Source organism: Schistocerca piceifrons, chromosome 1, assembly GCF_021461385.2.
Source record: "Schistocerca piceifrons isolate TAMUIC-IGC-003096 chromosome 1, iqSchPice1.1, whole genome shotgun sequence".
Taxonomy (NCBI): Eukaryota; Metazoa; Arthropoda; class Insecta; order Orthoptera; family Acrididae; genus Schistocerca; species Schistocerca piceifrons.
In genome coordinates this window covers 606,984,750-607,007,393 of record NC_060138.1, presented here as the reverse complement: position 1 = coordinate 607,007,393, position 22,644 = coordinate 606,984,750, and the positions used below count along the sequence as shown (strand labels likewise).

Sequence of the window (22,644 nt, the reverse complement as noted above, 5' to 3'; positions counted from 1 at the left end):
TACTTTTTGAGGATGCAGGGACGATGCGACTGCAACATGGGGCTTTTCGGTTCCCCATATGCGCCAGTTCTGTTTATTGACGAAGCCGTCCAGGTAAAAATAAGCTTCGTCAGTAAACCAAATGCTGCCCACATGCATATCGCCGTCATCAATCCTGTGCACTATATCGTTAGCGAATGTCTCTCGTGCAGCAATGGTAGCGGCGCTGAGGAGTTGCCGCGTTTGAATTTTGTATGGATAGTGGTGTAAACTCTGGCGCATGAGACGATACGTGGACGTTGGCGTCATTTGGACCGCAGCTGCAACACGGCGAATGGAAACCCGAGGGCGCTGTTGGATCACCTGCTGCACTAGCTGCGCGTTGCCCTCTGTGGTTGCCGTACGCGGTCGCCCTACCTTTCCAGCACGTTCATCCGTCACGTTCCCAGTCCGTTGAAATTTTTCAAACAGATCCTTTATTGTATCGCTTTTCGGTCCTTTGGTTACATTAAACCTCCGTTGAAAACTTTGTCTTGTTGCAACAACACTGTGTTCTAGGTGGTGGAATTCCAACACCAGAAAAATCCTCTGTTCTAAGGAATAAACCATGTTGTCTACAGTACACTTGCACGTTGTGAACAGCACACGCTTACAGCAGAAAGACAACGTACAGAATGGCGCACCCACAGACTGCGTTGTCTTCTATATCTTTCACATCACTTGCAGCGCCATCTGTTGTTGAAAATTGTAACTACTGTAATTTCGAAAGTTTGTCTGCCTGAAAATGTACTGTTTTCCCAAGCATATTGCAACAAACGGTGTATTTCTATCGCTGCTCGTTTAGTTATTATTGCCGTTTCAAATATACCGGTCATTTTTGAAACACCCTGTATTTGTTCAATAGTTTCGTATAGCAGATGTAAGTTCGAGTTTTAGTTACTGTAATCGTAAATTCAGGCAGATTGTAGCGCAGTCGTTAGGCCTTTGTTCACGTTAGTTCATACATTCTTTGCGTGTTTCCCTTGCATTATCTAGGCACGGACTCGTGTTTCAGTAACTGTTGTTCCACAGCGATTACAATGGACAGGGACTGTGATTGCTGTGTTCGGATGAGTACTGAGTTGGCATCCCTTCGCTCACAGCTGCAGGCGGCGCTGACTTCGTTCACGCAGCTTCAGGCTGTTGCCAATGGGCACCACTGTGGGAAGCCGGACTTGGGTATCACGTGGATGTCAAACTCGTCCCGTCTGTCCAAAGATCGGTCTGCCGATGTGGTTTGCCCGGTTGCTGCCCGCAGTGGGGCTGATCCCTTGCCTGTGGTTGATTGGGAGGTCGTTCCAAGGCGTGGCAGACAGCGAAAGATGTCCCCGGAGGCTGATCAGAAAGCCTCTCCGGTGCGTCTGGCAAACAGGTTTCAGGTGCTGTCTCTGCCTGAGCCAGATGCAGCAGCCTGCCCTGTTTCAGAGGATGATTCTCAGCCTTCAAGGTCCGGGCAATCGCAGAGTGTGGGCTTATTGGTAGTGGGGAGCTCCAATGTCAGCCCCCTTAGGGATATGGCGGCTAAGGAGGGGAAGAAATCCAGTGTGCACTCTGTGACCATTCTGGATGGAGTCATTCCTGATGTGGAAAGGGTCCTTCCGGATGCCATGAAGAGCACAGGGTGCAGACAGCTGCAGGAGGTGGCACATGTCGGCACTAATGCCGGGGGTCGCTTTGGATCTGAGGAAATTCTATAAAATGGCTCTGAGCACTATGGGACTCAACATCTGAGGTCATCAGTCCCCTAGAAGTTAGAACTACTTAAATCTAACTAACCTAAGGACATCACACACATCCGTGCCCGAGGCAGGATTCGAACCTGCGACCGTAGCAGTCGCGCGGTTCCGGACTGAGCGCCTAGAACCGCTAGGCCACCGCGGCCGGCGGAAATTCTCTCTGGATTCCAGCGGCTATCTGATTTGGTGAAGGCTGCCGGTCTTGCTTACGAGATGAAGGCAGTATCGTCGACAGAACCGACTGCGGACGTTTGGTGCAGAGCCGGGTGGAGGGTCTGAATCAGAGGCTCAGACGGTTTTGCGACTGTGTTGGCTGCAGATTCCTTGACTTGCGCCATAGGGTGGTGGGGTTTCGGATTCCGCTGAACAGGTCAGGAGTTCACTACACTCAGCTGGCGGCTACACGAGTAGCGGAGGCTGTGTGGCGCGGATTGGGCGGTTTTTAGGTTAGAAGGCCTCGGGAAAGTACGGGGTGGGCTGCAATCTCAAGGGGTGCATGGCAAATACAGGACGTGCTTGGATCAAGGAACAGTCGGAATTGTAGTTGTAAATTGTTGTAGTTGTGCTGGGAAAGTCCCTGAGCTTCAAGGGCTAATAGAAAGCACAGAAGCTGAAATCGTTATAGGTACAGAAAGCTGGCTAAAGCCTGAAAGAAGTTCTGCGGAAATTTTTACAAAGTCTCAGACGGTGTTGAGGAAAGGTAGATTAGGCAGAATTGGTGGTGGAGTGTTTGTGTCTGTCAGTAATGGTTTATCTTGTAGTGAAGTCGAAGCAGATACTCCCTGCGAATTGCTATGGGTGGAGGTTATACTTAACAGCCGAACTAAGTTAATAATTGGCTGCTTCTACGACCCCCAGACTCCGATGATTTAGTTGCTGAACAGTTCAGAGAAAATTTGAGTCTCGTAACAAATAAATACCCCACTCATACGGTTATAGTTGGTGGAGACTTCAACCTTCCCTCGATATGTTGGAAAAAATACTTGTTCAAAACCGGTGGTAGGCAGAAAACATCATCCGAGATTGTCCTAAATGCTTTCTCCGAAAATTATTTCGAGCAGTTAGTCCACGAACCCATGCGAATTGTAAATGGTTGCGAAAACACACTTGACCTCTTAGCCACAAACAATCCAGAGCTAATAGAGAGCATCATGACTGATACAGGGATTAGTGATCACAAGGTCGTTATAGCTAGGCTCAATACCGTTTCTTCAAAATCCACCAGAAACAAACGCAAAATAATTTTATTTAAAAAATCGGGTAAAGTGTCACTAGAATCCTTCCTAAGAGACAATCTCCATTCATTCCGAACTGACTATGCAAATGTAGACGAGATGTGGCTCAAATTCAAAGATATAGTAGCAACAGCAACTGAGAGATTCATACCCCATAAATTGGTAAGAGGTGGAACTGATCGCCCATGGTACACAAAACAGGTCCGAACGCTGTTGCAGAGGCAACGGAAAAAGCATGCGAAATTCAGGAGAACGCGAAATCCCGAAGATTGGCTAAAATTTACAGACGCGCGAAATTTGGCACGGACTTCAATGCGAGATGCCTTTAATAGGTTCCACAACGAAACATTGTCTCTAAATTTGGTAGAAAATCCGAAGAAATTCTGGTCGTATGTACAGTACACAAGCGGCAAGACGCTGTCAATACCTTCACTGCGCAGTGCCGATGGTACTGTTACCGACGACTGTGCCGCTAAAGCGGAGTTATTGAACGCAGTTTTCCGAAATTCCTTCACCAGGGAAGACGAATGGAATATTCCAGAATTTGAAACACGAACAGCTGCTAGCATGAGTTTCTTAGAAGTAGATACCTTAGGGGTTGCGAAGCAAGTCAAATCGCTTGATACCGGCAAGTCTTCAGGTCCAAATTGTATACCGATTAAGTTCCTCTCAGATTACGCTCATACAATAGCTCCCTACTTAGCAATCATATACAACCACTCGCTCACTGATAGATCTGTACCTGCAGATTGGAAAATTGCGAGGGCGCACCAGTGTTTAAGAAGGGTAGTAGGAGTAATCCATCGAACTACAGACCTATATCATTGACGTCGATTTGCAGTAGGGTTTTGGAGCATATACTGTATTCAAACATTATGTATCACCTCGAAAGGAACGATCTATTGATACGTAATCAGCACGGTTTCAGAAAACATCGTTCTTGTGCAACGCAGCTAGCTCTTTACTCGCACGAAGTAATGGCCGCTATCGACAGGGGATCTCAAGTTGATTCCGTATTTATAGATTTCCGGAAAGCTTTTGACACCGTTCCTCACAAGCGACTTCTGATCAAGCTGCGGGCCTATGGGGTATCGTCTCAGTTGTGCGAATGGATTCGTGATTTCCTGTCAGGAAGGTCGCAGTTCATAGTTATAGACGGCAAATCATCGAGTAAAACTGAAGTGATATCAGGTGTTCCCCAGGGAAGCGTCCTGGGACCTCTGCTGTTCCTGATCTGTATAAATGACCTGGGTGACAATCTGAGCAGTTCTCTTAGGTTGTTCGCAGATGATGTTGTAATTTACCGTCTAGTAAGTCATCTGAAGACCAGTATCAGTTGCAAAGCGATTTAGAAAAGATGCTGTATGGTGTGGCAGGTGGCAGTTGACGCTAAATAACGAAAAGTGTGAGGTGATCCACATGAGTTCCAAAATAAATCCGTTGGAATTCGATTACTCGATAAATAGTACAGTTCTCAAGGCTGTTAATTCAACTAAGTACCTGGGTGTTAAAATTACGAACAACTTCAGTTGGAAAGACCACATAGATAATATTGTGGGGAAGGCGAGCCAAAGGTTACGTTTCATAGGCAGGACACTCAGAAGATGCAACAAGTCCACTAAAGAGACAGCTTACACTACACTCGTTCGTCCTCTGTTAGAATATTGCTGCGCGGTGTGGGATCTTTACCAGGTGGGATTGACGGAGGACATCGAAAGGGTGCAAAAAAGGGCAGCTCGTTTTGTATTATCACGTAATAGGGGAGAGAGTGTGGCAGATACGATACGCGAGTTGGGATGGAAGTCATTAAAGCAAAGACGTTTTTCGTCGCGGCGAGATCTATTTACGAAATTTCAGTCACCAACTTTCTCTTCCGAATGCGAAAATATTTTGTTGAGCCCAACCTACATAGGTAGGAATGATCATCAAAATAAAATAAGAGAAATCAGAGCTCTAACAGAAGGTTTAGGTGTTCGTTTTTCCCGCGCGCTGTTCGGGAGTGGAATGGTATGGAGATAGTATGATAGTCGTTCGACGAACCCTCTGCCAAGCACTTAAATGTGAATTGCAGAGTAATCATGTAGATGAAGTTGTAGATCTGTAGTCGGGCGCGGTTATTTAAACACGACACTGCGGCTCGGGTTATGCTCGTGCTTGGTCGCCAAAGTGCTGATGATTATTATTGTATACAGAGTGGCAGGAAATGGTCTGAAAATATCGTAATGGTGTCGAAGGATCAGTTGTGCTGATAAATAATTGTTAAGAAGAAAATTCGATACGTTGCGCTGTTTTCGAATTATTTAGTACTGACATTAGGCAATGAGGCCGTTGCGCGTGCAAATTCAAGCGGCCCTGCAGATAAAATTGTGTAAGTTGTTCTCATAGCGTAGACGATACTTCACAAGACTGCTCAGCTTTTGGCTCCGTTATGTTCAATTTTTGTATCGCTCTCTTGTTTGGGTTTAGGAAACCAAACGAAGACACAGACAGGCCGCTTGAATTTGCGCTCGCTGCTGTCTGATTGGCTAACTCTACTCGTATTTGGCACGTAGTATCGAATTATATCCTTAACAGTTGTTTCTCACCACAACTTATCCTACAACACACTTTCAAGCTCTTCTACATCAGCATCTACATCTATACCCATACTCCGCAAGCCACATGACGGTGTGTGGTGGAGGGTACCTTGAATACCTCTATCGGTTCTCCATTCTATTCCAGTGTCGTATTGTTCGTGGAAAGAAGGATTGCGTGTATGCCTTAAGTGGGCTCTAATAGTCTGATTTTATCCTCATGGTCTCTTCGCGAAATAGACGTAGGAGGGACAATATACTGCTTGACTCCTCGGTGAAGGTATGTTCTCGAAACTTCAACAAAAGCCCGTACCGAGCTACTGAGCGTTTCTCCTGCAGAGTCTTCCACTGGAGTTTATCTATCATCTCTGTACCGCTTTCACGATTAGTAAATGATCCTGTAACGAAGCGCGCTGCTCTGCGTTCGATCTTCTCTATATCTTCTATCAACCCTATCTGGTACGGATCCCACACTGCTGAGCAGTATTCAAGCAGTGGGCGAACAACCGTACTGTAACCTACTTCCTTTGTTTTCGGATTGCATTTCCTTAGGATTCTTCCATTGAATCTCAGTCTGGCATCTGCTTTGCCGACGATTAATTTTATATGGTCATTCCATTTCAAATCACTCCTAACGCGTACTCCCAGATAATTAATGGAATTAACTGCTTCCAGTGGCTGACCTACTATATTGTAGCTAAATGGTAAAGGATCTTTCTTTCTATGTATACGCAGGAGATTACACTTGTCTACAGTGAGATTCAATTGCCATTCCCTGAACCATGCGTCAATTCGCTGCAGATCCTCCTGCATTTCAGAACAATTTTCCATTGTTACAACCTCTCGATATACTACAGCATCATCCGCAAATAGCCTCAGTGAACTTCCGATGTTATCCACAAGGTCATTTATATATATTGTGAATGGCAACGGTCCTACGACACTCGCCTGCGGCACACCTGAAATCACTCTTACTTCGGAAGACTTCTCCCCATTGAGAATGACATGCTGCGTTATGTTATCTAGTAACTCTTCAATCGAATCACACAATTGGTCTGATAGTCCATATGCTCTTACTTTGTTCGTTAAACGACAGTGGGGAACTGTATCGAACGCCTTGCGAAAGTCAAGAACCACGGCATCTACCTGAGAACCCGTGTCTTTGGCCCGCTGAGTCTCGTGGACGACTAGCGCGAACTGGGTTTCACACGATCGTCTTTTTCGAAACCCATGCTGATTTCTACAGAGTAGATTTCTAGTCTCCAGAAAAGTCATTGTACTCGAACATAATACGTGTTCCAAAATTCTACAACTGATCGACGTTAGAGATATAGGTCTATAGTTCTGCACATCTGTTCGACGTCCCTTTTTGAAAACGGGGATGACCTGTGCCCTTTTCCAATCCTTTGGAACGATACGCTCTTCTAGAGAACTACGGGACACCGCTGCAAGAAGGGGGGCAAGTTCCTTCACGTACTCTGTGTAAAATCGAACTGGTATCCCATCAGGTCCAGCGGCCTTTCCTCTTTTGAGCGATTTTAATTGTTTCTCTATCCCTCTGTCGTCTATTTCGATATGTACCATTTTGTCGTCTGTGCGACAATCTAGAGAAGGAACTACAGTGCAGTCTTTCTCTGTGAAACAGCTTTGGAAAAAGACATTTAGTATTTCGGCCTTTAGTCTGTCTTCAGACCGTTTCTGAGCACCCTGTAGCAGAATGCGTATAAGCAGTCGGAATCTTTCTTCCGATCGAAAGGCAACAAACAGGTAAGAGCTTCGCTCAGTGTTGAGAACAAACAGAGCTGTGGTGTCAGCGGCCCGCGGTGCAGCGCGCGGTGCGTGCGTGGACACAGGGGGGCAGGCGGGCGGGCGGGCGGGCGCGCTCGCAGAAAAACGGCGGCCCAGCACGGCTGCTGGCAGCGCGGCCGGCTTTGTGTGGGTCCAGGCGCGGTGGGTAATCAGCGCCGCTCCCTGCACGGCTCCAGTTCCAGTTCCAGCTGCGAGCCTTTGATGCGCGCTGCTTTTGTCGCCGGATTACGATTGTCTTACTGCACAAAGAGGAGTTATCAGCCAAGTTAGAACTCTGCTTGACAAGATAAAAGCTCGCTTGTTCACAGGACTCGATTCACTTGCCGGTTATCGGTTTAGCGAAAGACGTGTATCAGCTGCCTACAGGGTAGGTGGAACTGCTGGTTTTTACGAAGCGGAAGCCGATTTAGTGTATATCAACGCATATAACAGAATAGTGCAACAATGTTTTCAATAGATAGTCCTCCACACGCTGCAGAAACTTGTGAAAATGTAGTTGTAACGACATCGGCTGCTGTGAATAATCTTTCTTATTGTGGTTCGTCGCATTTCGTAATATTTTTAGTTGGTTTTGCTTCACAGCGCTCAGCTTGCATTCCTGTGACATGGGAATATAATACACTAAAGTGCCGAAGATACGTAAACATGCAAAATCTGGCTCTATGGTCGGCAACCCCTATACATGACAACAAGTGTCTGTCCAAGTTGTTAGATCGGTCACTGCTGCTACAATGGCAGGTTATTAACATTTAAGTGAATTTGAACATGGATTATAGACGGCGCACGAGCGATTGGTCTCAGCATCTCCGAGATACTTCCCCGTTCGACCATTTCAAGAGCTTACCGTGAATATCAGGTATCCGGTAAAACATCAGATCTCCGACATCGCTGCAGCCGGAAACTGGAAATTTGTGGTGAGGTCTTATGGGACCAAACTGCTGAGGTCGTTGGTCCTTAAGCTTACGCACTACCTAATCTAAATTAAAGGAACAATACACACACACCCCTGCCCGAGGGAGGACTCGAACCTCCAACGATGGGTGGGGGGGAGGGGGGGGGGGCGAGCCGACTGGACCCTGACAAGACGCCTAGATCGCGCGGCTACCCCGCGCGGCACTGCGGCCGGAAAAAGATCCTGCAAGAAAAGTACCAACGACGACTGAAGACCATCGTTTAATGTGACAGAAGTGCAACCCTTCCGCAAATTGCTAGAGATCTCAACGCTGGGCCATCAACAAGTATCGGTGTGCGAACCATGCGAACCATTAAACGAAACGTCATCGATATGGGCTTTCAGAGCCGAAGGCCCACTTGTGTACCCTTGATGACTGTACGACATACAACTTTAAGCCTCGCTTGGGCTCGTCAACATGACATTGAACTGTTCACGACTGGAAACGTGTTGCCTGGTCGGATGAGTCTCTTTTCAAGTTGTATCGAGTGGATGCACGTGTAAGGGTATGGAGAAAACCTCATGAATCCATGGACCCTGCATGTAAGAAGGGAACTGCTCAAGCTGGTGGAGGCTCTGTAATGGAGTGGAGCGTGTGCAGTTAGTGTGATATGGAACCCTTGATACGTCTAGATACGACTCTGACAGGTGACACGTACGTAAGAATCCTGTCTGCTCACTTGCATCAATTCAAGTGTAAGTAGGTTTTTATGTTGGTAACGCCACGTAGCGCTCTGCATGAAAATCATTGGCTGTGCTGTGTGCAGTCTGTGGCTGGCTGGCATTGTTGGAATATCTGCTATTGTAGTATTGGGCAGTTGGATGTGAATAGCGCATAGCGTTGCGCAGCTGGAGGTGAGCCGCCAGCAGTGGTGGATGTAGGTAAAGCGATGGCAGAATTTTAAGAGCGGACGATCTGGACGTGTGCCCGTCAGAAAGAGTAAATTGTAATACTGGATATCATGAACTGATATATTATGACTTTTGAACATTATTAAGGTAAATACATTGTTTGTTCTCTATCAAAATCTTTCATTTGCTGACTATTCCTATCAGTAGTTAGTGCCTTCAGTAGTTAGAAACTTTTATTTAGCTGGCAGTATTGGCGCACTCTGTATTGCAGTAGTTCGAGTAACGAAGAGTTTAGTGAGGTAAGTGATTCATGAAAGATATAGGTTATTGTTAGTCAGGGCAATTCTTTTGTAGGGATTATTGAAAGTCATATCGCGTTGCGCTATAAATATTGTGTGTCAGTTTAGTGTTGATCAGAATAAGTAAAGAGAGAAATGTCTGAGCACGTTCAGTTCTGCTCAGCTGTTTGAAAATCAAATAACATAAGAGGTTTATCAGCATAGTGATTCATTAATTTATCGAAGGGGATGTTTCACATGGCCATTGTGCTTTCCGACGGACTTGGGCAATTCCAGCACGACATTGCGACGCCTCACACGTCCAGAATTGCTACAAAGTGGCTCCAGGAACACTCTCCTGACTTTAAACGCTTCCGCTGGCCACCAAGCTCCCGAGACATGAACATTATTGAGCATTTCTGGGATGCCTTGCAACGTGCTACTCAGAAGAGATCTCCACCCCCTCGTACTCTTACGGATTTATGGACAGCCCTGCAGGATTCATGGTGTCAGTTCCCTCCAGCACTACTTCAGACATTAGTCGAGTCTATGCCTCGTCGTGTTGCGGTACTTCCACGTGCTCTCGGGGGACCCTACACGATATTAGCTGGGTGTACCAGGGTCTTTGGCGTTTCAGTGTACCAATTCTGTTAGTGTGAGCAGATGCAGAAAATGACTAGAACCATGTTGCATTCTACTATGTATTCACAAAAAAATTGAAATTTTGAAACATGATGTAATGAAATTTAATGTAACTTTCATACTTGTTACTTATATAGTATAATCACTTATATCATTCTACAGAGTACGGAAGTAGACTACTGTGAAATACTATGTCCAAGAGTGGTAATGGAGCTCGCTATCTCGTTCACTTGAGGAAGAGTGCAGATTCAGTTTTTCAGGCAGACGGATAGAAAAACACAAAGAGTTTTGTGTGTATGTGTGTGTGTGTGTGTGTGTGTGCGCGCGCACTACGTTTCACGTTGCTCCATATGTCACTGAACACTACTCACACGTGTAGTGTTCAGTGACCTGTAAAACGGTGTGAAAAATATTGCATACGCCTTTTTTCAGATTGTAGGTTAATATGTTTATATATAACAAATGGTGTATACGGCATACAAAATAATTATCAGCTACACTTGTCTGTAGTAATATAACTGTAAGAAAGAATGAATTAACTGTACAACTGTTTGTCTGTTCGTTTAAGGACGTGTAAATAAGTTAAACAATATGTCTGCGTGCACGTGCAGCTACGTAATAAAATTCACCTTGTAAGCACCTTGTGGCTAGAGATATGTTCTTGTGTGGGAACTTGAAAGATAAGGAAACATATCAGGTGTTCTAGGCACTAGTCAAACAAACTGTTAAGTAAAACACCATTGACTAGACATCTATTTTGTCTACTCGCATTTAAACATGTGTCATAAAAGTATCACATTTCTTTCTTCAATTGTGTTCAATCTTAAGGAACTACTTCTGCAGCCACTCCATAGCTCAGTAGTTCGTTATGGACCACGACGAATACGATGTACTTACTTGTCAGACTGATGAGTATTGAAATAGTCACTTGAAGAAAATCTCATTGCAGTGCTGGTGACATTCTGATACCTTCACAAAAGAAGTAAGGTGGATTAACTTTATTCATGATTCCCGTTAATAGCATGGATCCCACAATATTAATATCCTCTCGTGCACTTGACGGTATCGTGAACTTGGTGAGTTTGGGGAACTCCTCTTTCGTATAAGAATTAGGATCATAAAAAATATTTATGGAAAGGAAATGCGCAGAATCACGGTTTTTGAGAAATCTTTGTTCTCGGTTCCTATTTTTGAGCCGGGAACATGGGGTAAAAGTTGTTGATTTAGTCAGCAACCATTTATATACCCGTTTGAGCATCTTTCTTATCGTAACTATGTTACAGCATACAAGCAAGGTTTGAAAGACGAACCAAACGAAATGTGCAAATCGATTAATTACTTTTGTGCACCGTTCGGATTTTACGTGCAAAAACAGTCACCCTTAAATAACTCCGGACTGGAGTGAAACTGATGGTTCAGATTTGGTCCATCGTTGAATATGACCAAGGTCTAAATTAAGTTTTAACCGTTTGCAAACGTCTTCATTCGTTTGGATTTTACGTGCAAAAAAATCACATCTTTTGCGAGGTTTTTGAAGCGTGCCATTTCTGTACTGTAAACCTATAGGAATACCCTACTTCCCCATCGCAATGAGCAAGGTGATGCCATCTTGCAATCTACAGGCAAAAGTTCCTGATCCTGTGCCCAAAATCCAGAGGACTCGCCTGTCATCGCTGAAGAACATACGTGCAATAGCTACAAAAAGTTTTTCAGGTGGGATAAAATTTCTGTGGGCAGACTGGTTCCATGAGGGACGCTAAAACAATGTTGCGTGAAAACATCAAGATGTTTTGATTTAAACGTCTTGAAAGCCATCAGTGGAAAAGTTAGTTCCCTTCTTTTACATCCCTAACTCTGCCCAGGTCATATTCCGCCTTTTTATGATATGGTAGAAACATTTTTTACACATGGGTGAACTGCTCAAGCTGGAGAATCCATGTAAGATTATAAGCTGCAGGTAATACACAAGTAAGCCGAAGTGACATATGATTTTTCAGGAAGCATATTATTGGACTTCAACGCAGGATAAAACATTAGTCTAAAAAATTTTCTATAAAATCACCACAGTTAGCACATTACCTTAGAAAAGCAATCCAATGTATGGAATGTATCAAATCTTGAGTATCTTAGTTGCCGTTTTTCATGTAGCGTTCAATCTGTACTCAGGTAAAAACTTATAGATCAGAAATCTGTTTCTTTATGGGATGATGGTCCGGATTAATATGCATCTGAAAGCGCAGGGGCGGTGATTCGTTATCACAATCGGGCACAGTAACTGCTCTGTTTGGGTCGACTACATTTAATGATGGTGTTCTTTTGTGACAACGAATACTGCAACCAAGGCCGGGCGTCCACACCTATGCTATTTGTCTCCACAGGTAGAACTGTTAGCGCTTAAAATATGATTGTCCCTCTGCTGCAGTAGCTCAGCACTGATATCGATGTGTGTCCAAAGTGCAGCTGAAACTTCACCCTACCAGGCCGGCCTGCTAGGCAACGCAGGTCCTAAATCCCGCTAACGGACGCTATTCGTGTCCAGCTCAGATCCTTTGTTTCAGATGGAGGAGCTTAGCGCAGCGTTCCGTCCCATCCATTTTTCGATTTCGCAAGGAAATATCTGGGGTATTAATTGCTCTCGAGAGAGTATACCCAGTTGACGGTACTGGCACAAGCGTATGTTGTAGATTTCAGACAGGTGCTGCTACGACGTAGCTTACTTAATTTCAGACCTGTGGCATCACAAGAGATAAATTTTCCAATCTTTGTTAAATTTCTTGACATAAAAAATTCTACTTCTGTACTAAGATAATTATGCTCACGCACACTCTGCAAACTTCTTGTCCGCTTCCTTTGGGAAGGTTTAATTAATTTCCAAGCGTAATGTGAATATTGTGTTCATAATTGCAGTAAAATAAAAGTTGGTCTATTGGAAACTTTCATAGAAAATCTGAACTTGGAGAAACTATTAAACAAAATTTACAGTTTATACGACACAGAAGAAATTGATTGCATTTGGAACACTTTCTTAAAGAAGTTGCGAAAACATATTTGTCTTCTTAGGAACAAATAATCCTGACCAAATAAGGAGTATCATGGCAGATACAGGGATTAGTGACCACAAGGCTGTTGTAGCGTAGATTGAATGCCGTAACATTCAGACCCTGCAAAAATAAACGCAAGGAGCATCTATTTAAAAAAGCGGATAAAAGTTGGCTTGACATCTGGCTAAAGAGGCATCTCCATTCCATCCAGGCTGACTATTTAAGTGTAGACCAGATGTGGTTTGAATTCAGAGAAATCGCATCGACGGCAACTTAGAGATATAGGCCAAATTAATTAATAAGGATTGGTATTCATCCCCCATGTTACGCAAAATAGATGAGAATTCTATTGCAGAAACAACGCAAAAAGCATGCCAAATTTAAAAGAAACGCAAAAGCCCCAAGATTGGCGAATTTTTACAGAAGCTTGAAATTTAGCGTGAACGTATATGCGAGATGCTTTTAATACTTTCCACAACGTAACTCCGACTCGAAATCAGGGTGAAAGCCCAAAAGAATTGTAGTCGTTTGTAAAGTACACCAGTGGGAAGACGCGATCAATACGTTCAGTACGCGATATCGGTCGTGATTTTATTGACGACAGCGCCTCTACGGCAGAGTTGCTAAACACGGTTTTCCAAAACTCCTTCACAAAAGAAGACGAAGTAAGTAGAACCGAATTGGAATCAAACACAACATGAGTAACTCAGAAGTAAATATCTCCGGTGTAACGAAGCAGCTCAAAACACTTAGAAAGGCAAGACTTCTGGTTCAGATTGTATACCAGCCAGGCTCCTTTCACAGTATGTTGACACAATAGCTCCATATTTAGCAGTCACATAAACCGCTCGCTCGTAGAAAGATCCGTATCCAGAACCTGGAAAATTGCACAAGTTACACAAATATCCAAAAGAAGAAAGGAAGTACGAGTAATCCAGTGAATTACAGACCCATGTCACTAACGTCTAATTGTAGTAGGATTTTGGAACATGTACTGTGCTTGAACATTATGAGTCACCTCGAAGAAAACAGTGATTAACAAATAGCCAACACGGATTCAGAAAATATCGTTCTTGTGAAATACAACTAGCTCTTTATTCACAACGTAATGAGTGCTATCGATAGGGGACGTCAAACTGATCCCACGTTTTTAAATTTCCAGAAGGCTTTCGACACCGTCCTCACAAGCGACTTCTAATTAAATAGCGGACCTGTGGAGTACCATCTCTGTTGTGTGACTGGATTCGTGGTTTCCTGCCAGGAAGGTCACAATTCGTAATAGGTGGTGGAGACTCATGCAGTAAAACAACAATATCTGGCGTTCCTCAAGGAACTGTATAAGCCCTCTGTTGCTCATGATCTATACAATCGATTTAGGAGACAATCTGGGCAGTCCTCTTACACAGATGATGCTAGCATTTACGAAGGCATCACACGATCAAATATTGCAAAATGGTTTAGACAGATATCTATATGATGCAAGAAGTGGAAAATGATATAAATCATGAGAAGTGTGAAGTCATCCACATGAGCACTAAAAAGAATCCGCTAAATTTCAGTTACACGATAAATTACGTAAATCTAAAGACTTTAAACCCAACTAAATACGTACAGACTACAATAACTAATAATTAAATTGGAACGATCACATAGATAAAGTTGTGGGGAGAGGAAACAAAAGATAGTGATTCAATGACAGAACGCGTAGGAAATACAACAGGTCTAATAAAGAGACTGCTTACCCTACGCTTTACCGCGCTCTTCTGGAGAACTGCACACTAAGATTGACGGAGGACGTCGAAAATGTTCGAAGAAACGGAGCTCGCTCTGTATTGTCACGAAATTGGAGAGAGAGTATCACGGATATGATACACACATTGAGGTGCCAGTTATTAAAACAAAGGCGTGTTTCGCAGGGACAGGACCTTCTCCTCACTGTGTGAAAATATTTCTTTTGGCACCCACATACATAGGGAGAAATGAGAACCATAGTAAAATAAGAGAAATTAGAGCTCGCAATTATGTGTTCGAGTTTCCCATGCGCCGTTCGGGAGTGGAGCGGTAGAGAAGTAGCTAAAAATTGATTAAATGAACTCTCTGCCAGGCACTTAATTATGAATTGCAGAGTAATCATATAGATGTAGATGGAATAGCTTTCAGTGGCCAAGCAGAGTTCTAGATGTATACGTTTTGAGCTGAATATGGATGCAAGTAGTCTGATCAAAGCCTGACCTGGTTAGCAGTCATCTGTTCGGAATGGTAAGATCTGGAAAGATAATAAAAATTATAGGAACAGAGAACGACCATTGATCGATGTAAATATCAGCACACTATAGAAAAAGAGATAATGAAACTGATTGTAGGTAAGGCAGATACAAGACACAGATTCGTTGGTAGAATCCCACAAAGAGGGTAGCCTGTAAAACGCTCGTTCGCCCAATACTTCATTCTTGCTCGTCAGTTTATCAGCACCAGATAGGACTGACAGAGGAAATAGAGAAGATCCAAAGAAGAGCAACGCGTTTCGTTCAGGTTCATTTAGTAAGCGTGAATGTGCCACAAGTGCGGTCAGTGAACTCCGATGACAGACGTTACAAGAGAGGCGTTGTCCATCACGAATTGATTTACTGTTGAAAGTTCAAGCTCCTACATTCATAGATGAATATCTATAATTCCTAAAAGATTAGATTCCTCGTATGCCGTGTGTGTTTGTGGTTTAGAGGCGCAACGTCGAGGTTATCAGCGCCCACACGAAGATCAATATAAATTAATGTAGTTATAACATAGGAAAAGGGATTTAAAAAAATTAAAGGCACACTTAGATAAAATTGCACTCACTCTCTCCCAATCTCACCTTGTATGTACATCTCGAGAACTGATCATGAATTTAAAGAGATTCGACCTCATATTGAGGATTACCTACTATCGTTGTTCCCGCGACGATTCGCGAATGGAACAGGAAAAAGGGAAAAGAGACATTACACAAAATATTCATCGCAATAAACCGTAAGGTGGCTTGTGGAGTGTAGTCGTAGATGAGGATGTAGATGTGAAACTAATCGAAATACTGATGACTGACAAAAAGAATGGAATAATCGAAGACAGATCGGAAGGGAGAACAAGACTACAAATAAGTAACTATACAGCTTAACTTGCAATCGTAAGAGAGAGAATCGTAGGGAGCATGTTAGGAAGTAATTCTTGCGCGATTGAGAGGTGAAGGCGTTTTCATTATAAACCCTTTATCTGCGAAGTGCTGAGAGAGGAAATTACTACTTTAGATAAGTGATCTGGTTCGTTAGTCTACCACAGATTCAGTGGAAAGAATCGTATTGTGTTGTTACGAAAGATGTAACCCTGCATAGCAGATCTTCCGGAAGACCAAAAGCGGCCACCGGCAGCACACGCTTCGTAGTAGGGGTCACGCTACTGGTCTGTTCGTTTTATGACACAAAGGGGTTACTGCTCGTACTTCAGATCCGCTATCTCTGATACCTAGACTACAATATCTGGAAATGGATCCATAGAATCATAAATGGTTATGAATCTTGAGTGATTGTAAGGGAGACTGTCAACACACTTATTGAAGTAAGAAGTGATCGTGGGTATTTCCCGTGAGCATATTCTTAGAAAAGACTACCAAATAAACGTTTGCTCTTTGGTTTTCTGAGACAAATGTTTTCAACAGACAGATTTATTTTCAACCCCGACTATATTTATTAAAAGCCGTGAATTTATTTATTCACGATCAACCAGCTTCCGATTTAAGCCGTTTTGAATATTCGTCGCCAAAGGCTATTTCGCACGTACTTGGATATTTCAGAAACCAGCTGGTTCTTGGGCGTATGTATGAAAAACTGTATATAAAGTCCTGTGCATGCTTGCCACGACTGAATAGCTATAGAACTCCATATAAAATTTACGAAACGTCCACCCAAGTAGCAGCTGACTTTTGAAATTTCCATCACAGTTCTTCATGTATATAACCTTAGTTTTACATGTTTACCCCTTCATGTAGGACCGCTTGAAATGGCTTCGAGCCTAAATCGAGAATCGTGATTATATAGTTACATGTTTGTTAATGAACAGGGACGACGTAAAAATAAGTATATTAAAAATGTAACTGAAATTTAAATCATTTTCAAAGGCTCGGTACTTGTTATCATACATGTGCGATGGAAATCTTGCATAAATTTTGGTTATGTCTGTGGATCGAAGTTCTCTAAGGGGGACATAGAATTATTCTCTAAAATAGCAGAAGTTGAGTTTTTTAGTGAAACGTTATCACTCGGTGACTGTACCAAGATCTGCTGCCAGTATGAGTTGTGTGACACGAAACACACTAACTGGCGCAGCAGAAAAATCTAAGTATGGTTCAGTACGCTGGAGCATTAGATCGGACTGGAGAAAGTAGGGGAAGGACATCTACGACGACCTCGTCATCCAAGCATTATCCTCAGATGACATCAGGTTGTAGTCGCCTCAGTGCCTGCTCTTTTGGACATGATTGCATGTACAAAGGAACAATGCATCATAATTCGGAAAAATATCACATTTATTCTCCGGCCCTGGGAAAGCTACTTTCAAGTAAAATGTCTCGCCTGTGCAGTAATGTACAGAATGTATGTAGGAGTACAGGTCGTAGGAACGTGGTTGACGAGATATGGAAGTTTGGGTCTGGTCGTGAGTCGTGGTCGGATTGCCTAATGGTAAGGCGACCGCTTGCGATAGGAGGGAAATCCAGGTTAGAATCCCAGCACGGTAAAAATGTTCATTGTCGTCATTCCAATAAACAGCTGATGGTTGTCCATATTCACAATTGCGAATACATTTAATGTATCATGGTCTTATGAAGAACATAAAGCAGAATGGTCAGACGGATCATTCAGTCCCGATTCTCCGGAAGAGTTCAGAACTATTGCACCACTACGCTCGTTACGACTGTTGAATTAAAACAGTTTAGGATATTAGGGAGAAGAAGACGAAAAGTTTTAAAACCGTCAGTGAGATTATAATTCTGTAAGAGACAACAAAGGACTTGCGTGATCAGTTTAACGGCAACTACATAGTGCCTGAAAGAGATTACAATGTCAACATAAATAACAGTAAAGCAAGGGTAATGAATCGTAATCGAATTACATCAGGTAATCCCAAGGCAACCCGATTCAGCACGGAAGTACTGTAACAAATATGCCAAGAAAGTAACAGCGCAGAATCGTGGTTTTGGTGGGGGATCTTGGTGCTCGGTTCCTATTTGGGGTTTATTGCGGACCATCTGCCATTTGTATACCTATTCGAAAATCGGTCTTACTATATCTGTGTTACAGTATATTACGCAATGTCTGAGCGACGAACCGGAGATGGCGCCCAGGCAAATTGTGTGAATCGATTAATTCCTTTTGCAAAAGATTTTAATTGTACTGAAATTAAAGCTGAACTAATGACACCATTTGTATGTTTTTTTTGTGCACCGTTCGGATTTTACGTGTAAAAACTGTCATCCTGATTCGTTCGGATTTTATACACAGAAACAGTCATTTCTTAAATAACTTAGGAGTGGAGCGAGAGTGATAGTTGAGATCTGGTCCACTCAGGAAGTTTCAACCGTTTGAAGAAAAATCTTTGCTTCGCTTGGATTTTACGTACAAAATGCATGTTTTTATGGGAGTTTCTTTAAGCGCGCCACATTGATACTTAAAACTTGTACGAACTGGTTCAAACTCTGCACGGAGGTAAGTAAATGGATAAAGTCAAAACGAATTTTTTTATTCAGTAATCTTCATGCGTTGTCGAGATGCGATGGGTTAAAGCCGAGTTAAATGTAGCTCATAAAATTCGTTCTTATGTGAATTGAACACACAGAAACAGTATAATGTAAGTTTAAAAAAAATCGAATTCTTACGACAAAATCAAAAACCCGCCTTCAAAAATCTAGCTTCATTCGGATTTTACGTGCAAAAAGCACCATTTTTTCTGTGTCAGTTTTTTCGAGCGCTACTTCTATGTTTCAGACTTGGGTGAATCGATGCAAATTTTGAAAGAAATTACACAAGTACACGCATATATGGTCTTCCTGTTGTTTTCTGAAAACTTTATCCGAAGCCACGATACAAGAAACATGTTAGAAAGACACTAAAAAACTATACCGAATCAGTCATCTTCCAACCAACAGAAGTCTACATCGGTTGTCAAGAAATGGCGGTCTAATATCAAAATTATGGTGGAGGGGAAGTTGGGAACCAGAATGGAAAATACTTTTATCATAGCAAAAAACGACGAGTACGTGCTGGCCAGTATTGGGGATGCAAAAGAAGGGAACGAGGTTTTCGATTTATCTGGCAGCTTCAGAGTAATTTAAATAAGAGGAATCTGACATGATCAGGTTTTTTTATGAGTTAACCCTACTTCTCCAGCACAGTGAGCTCTCTGAGTTCAAGGTGTTGGCGTAGCTGCACATTGCAATTTTTAACCTAAATTCCCCGATCCTGCATCCAAAACCCAGAACATTCGGAAGCCGTAGTAAACGATGTCTAATATCACATGGTTGAAGAGCATATATGCAATAGCAAAAAAAGTTTTTCTGGGCGGATAAAATTTCTTGGGGTGTATTTGTTCCTGGAGGGATTCTAAAAGTTTTTTTTTTCATTTCTGCGTTGATTTATTTCACCGACGGGAGTATTTGTCCCCCTAAACTACCCCCTGCTACTTATATGGTGAGGCACGTAAGAAGAAACAGACGCGAATTTAAGCGCTTCTAGAGATTGGGATGCATCTACAATAGGAAGTATCCTTCAGCGGGGATGCTTGTGTAGTAGGAATTATCGCAGGGTGGGGATGCAACGGCACCTTGCCTCATACCGTACGAGGTGACAAATGCCATGTTGGGTGACATGATGGCAAGTGTCACGTCATACGACATGGTGTCATGTATCATGTTACTTTACCCGAAACAATGCATTGTATAATATGATAATGGTACTAATACATCTAAATCTACATTTATACTCCGCAAGCCACCCAACGGTGTGTGGCGGAGGACACTTTACGTGCCACTGTCATTACCTCCCTTTCCTGTTCCAGTCGCGTATGGTTCGCGGGAAGAACGACTAACAAGCAAAAAAAAAAACACGAATATGTCAATATGTTTTGATTACACGTCTTTGAAGCTTCCAGATAGTCGATAATCTAGTTTCCATCTTTTGCATCAATAACACTTCTCATATTCGCCTTTTTTGTGCTGTGATAGGATTTTACATTCTACTTATGTTGCTAAATGAGGCACTTGACTTAGTAGATGAGTTCTGTTATTTGGCGTAAAATATTCGATGACAGAATATATAGCGATGCAGAAATGGATACAGAAAACTGATGCATTGTGCTGCTGCTGTGAAGGTATATAAAGAATTGCAAAGGATAAACTGGCTTGGAGAGCAACTTGACATCAGCCCTCGGACTCAGACCTACAACAACAGCCATCCTCAGGAAGAATACAACTGGAAAATTCTAGAATATTATCAGAAAGTTAAATCTTAACTGCGGGCAACTATCCGCTGTTAAATAATAGCAAAAATAGTTGAAAGTTTTCCCCCGACTAGACTAAGCTGAACAATTGTCAACTATTTATTTTGAGGAGGGTGAGTCTGGTGGATCCTACCAGAGTCGAGTGAAGCAGGTACCGATAGTGGGGCCAGCGACGGAAGGTTTCTCGCAGAGCACAGCCAGCTTGGCGCGTCGCATCGAAGGCCGTCAGCTGTGTCTGGCGCTCACCTGTGGCTGGTGTCTGGATGCTGGCTGCTGCCTGCTGGCTGCCGGAGTCGCGGGGCGCCGCCGTGTTGTGCGGTCTGCCGAGTCGCCAGGCGCGCACTGTGCCCCGGCCGTGCGCTACTCTTTGCGCGTGCGCACACGCGGCCGTGATCTGCTGCTGCCGCCGGCGGGCCCAGCTAAGGCGGGCGAGGTGAGGCGAGGCGAACGGCGGAGAGGCGGCCGCCACGCAACGCAAACACTGCACGCCGCTCCACACCGCGATTTTCCCGCCGTCGCATCTCGCCCGCTACATCCGGAGGCAGTGGTCCCTCTTCCGATTACAATCTGCTTGTGGCTTACTGCTGTGTTGTCCTGTCTCCAGGCTAACTTCCAACAGAAAACTGTTATTTTTAAGTGGTTTATGATCTGGCATCACCGTATTGATGAGCCGAAACATAGTGACTACTGCCTACCGCGAGAACGATTGCTCTTGGTGGCGATGCGAGAATGTGACGCGGTGACGAATGTATAAAGGGAAAATCACCTCAAATTTGCACCGCAGATACTGCGGAAATGAGAAGTGCTATTGCGTTTTTCAAAGAATGGTTCAGAATGGCTCTGAGCACTATGGCACTTCAGAGGTCATCAGTCCCCTAGAACTTAGAACTACTTAAACCTAACTAACCTAGGGACATCACACACATCCATGCCCGAGACAGGATTCGAACCTGCGACCGTAGCGGTCGCGCGGTTCCAGACTGTAGCGCCAAGAACCGCTCGGCCACTTCGGCCGGCCTTCAAATAATGGATTGATAGTGAGGTTGAAACGGTACTTGTTGTACCGTTCCAATGTTTTATTAAGTTGCTAGCACGCAGAAATTATTAGCAAGAGTTTCTTCTCTTGCAGGTAATACCTCAGCTGGTGTCCAAAAGGAGAGAATGGACTAAATAGTGTTATTTATTGTATTTTTTATGTTGTGTACCACGTTTCCCATTTTCCTTTCCTTCGTGCGGCCTGGACGGTATAAATGAGTGAGTGTGTGAACTAGCAGAAAGCTTTAGGCACAGATTGTAACACGACATGAATGGTCGTTCTGGGGTAGGGTAGTACCAACCCCCCAAGCGTGAACAAGTTTAGCAGAGACCAAGTTTGCAGGTCAGGGCAAAGATGACACGTAGGCGCGCGTATTGGCTCTGTCAGGTTGGCGCGCCACCCCCACCACGTTTGTAAGCGGAACGGTTAGGCGAATTCGGTTGGAAGAGCACTTGTTCCTGGGTCGTGGTGCTGGACAGACATGGAGACGCAGCTCTCGTTTTGGTAATGTTAACATAGGTATTAGATTGCCTGAAATCTGCTCTGTAATGAAGTCCAGATGTTGAAATCAGGCGCGAAATTACCACTGAACCCCATAAGGGAATTGATTTTCTTAATTTACTCGAATTTCAGTAGACCTTGCGTTAGTGCCTTGTTCAGGCAACGCACCATGTGCCTTAAGCTAACGGTCACGTTATTGCTCTGTGCTTAACGGAAATTCACTCATTCAATGTATTTTAATCTGCTCTTCCATTTACAGTAATATATTTTTTTTAAATTTATTTTCTATGTGTTTTCTTAGTGAACTTGCTTTCGCGCCACGTGGTCGGTTGGAGCAACAGCCGCATTGATAAACTGTAGTTTCGGTCTCAAAGTATATTGTACACGATGAATAATCATACGATAGTGAGCGAGTGTAAAATAGGGAAGGAATAATCGTGTGTGTCCATA

General features: G+C 43.5%; 1 protein-coding gene across 2 annotated transcripts in view; it reads right to left on the bottom strand.

Moving 5' to 3' along the window:
* The window catches only part of LOC124801333 (GTP-binding protein Rhes-like), a 454,864-nt gene extending 433,877 nt beyond the window's left edge, over positions 1–20,987 (bottom strand). Inside the window, exon 1 of one of the 2 annotated variants that reach the window (XM_047263065.1) lies at positions 20,904–20,987. The gene's annotated coding sequence lies outside the window, so the exon portion shown is untranslated. The remainder of the gene's footprint in view (positions 1–20,903) is intronic. The other variant, XM_047263066.1, reaches the window with a different exon arrangement.
* Between the last annotated feature and the right edge of the window lie 1,657 nt (positions 20,988–22,644).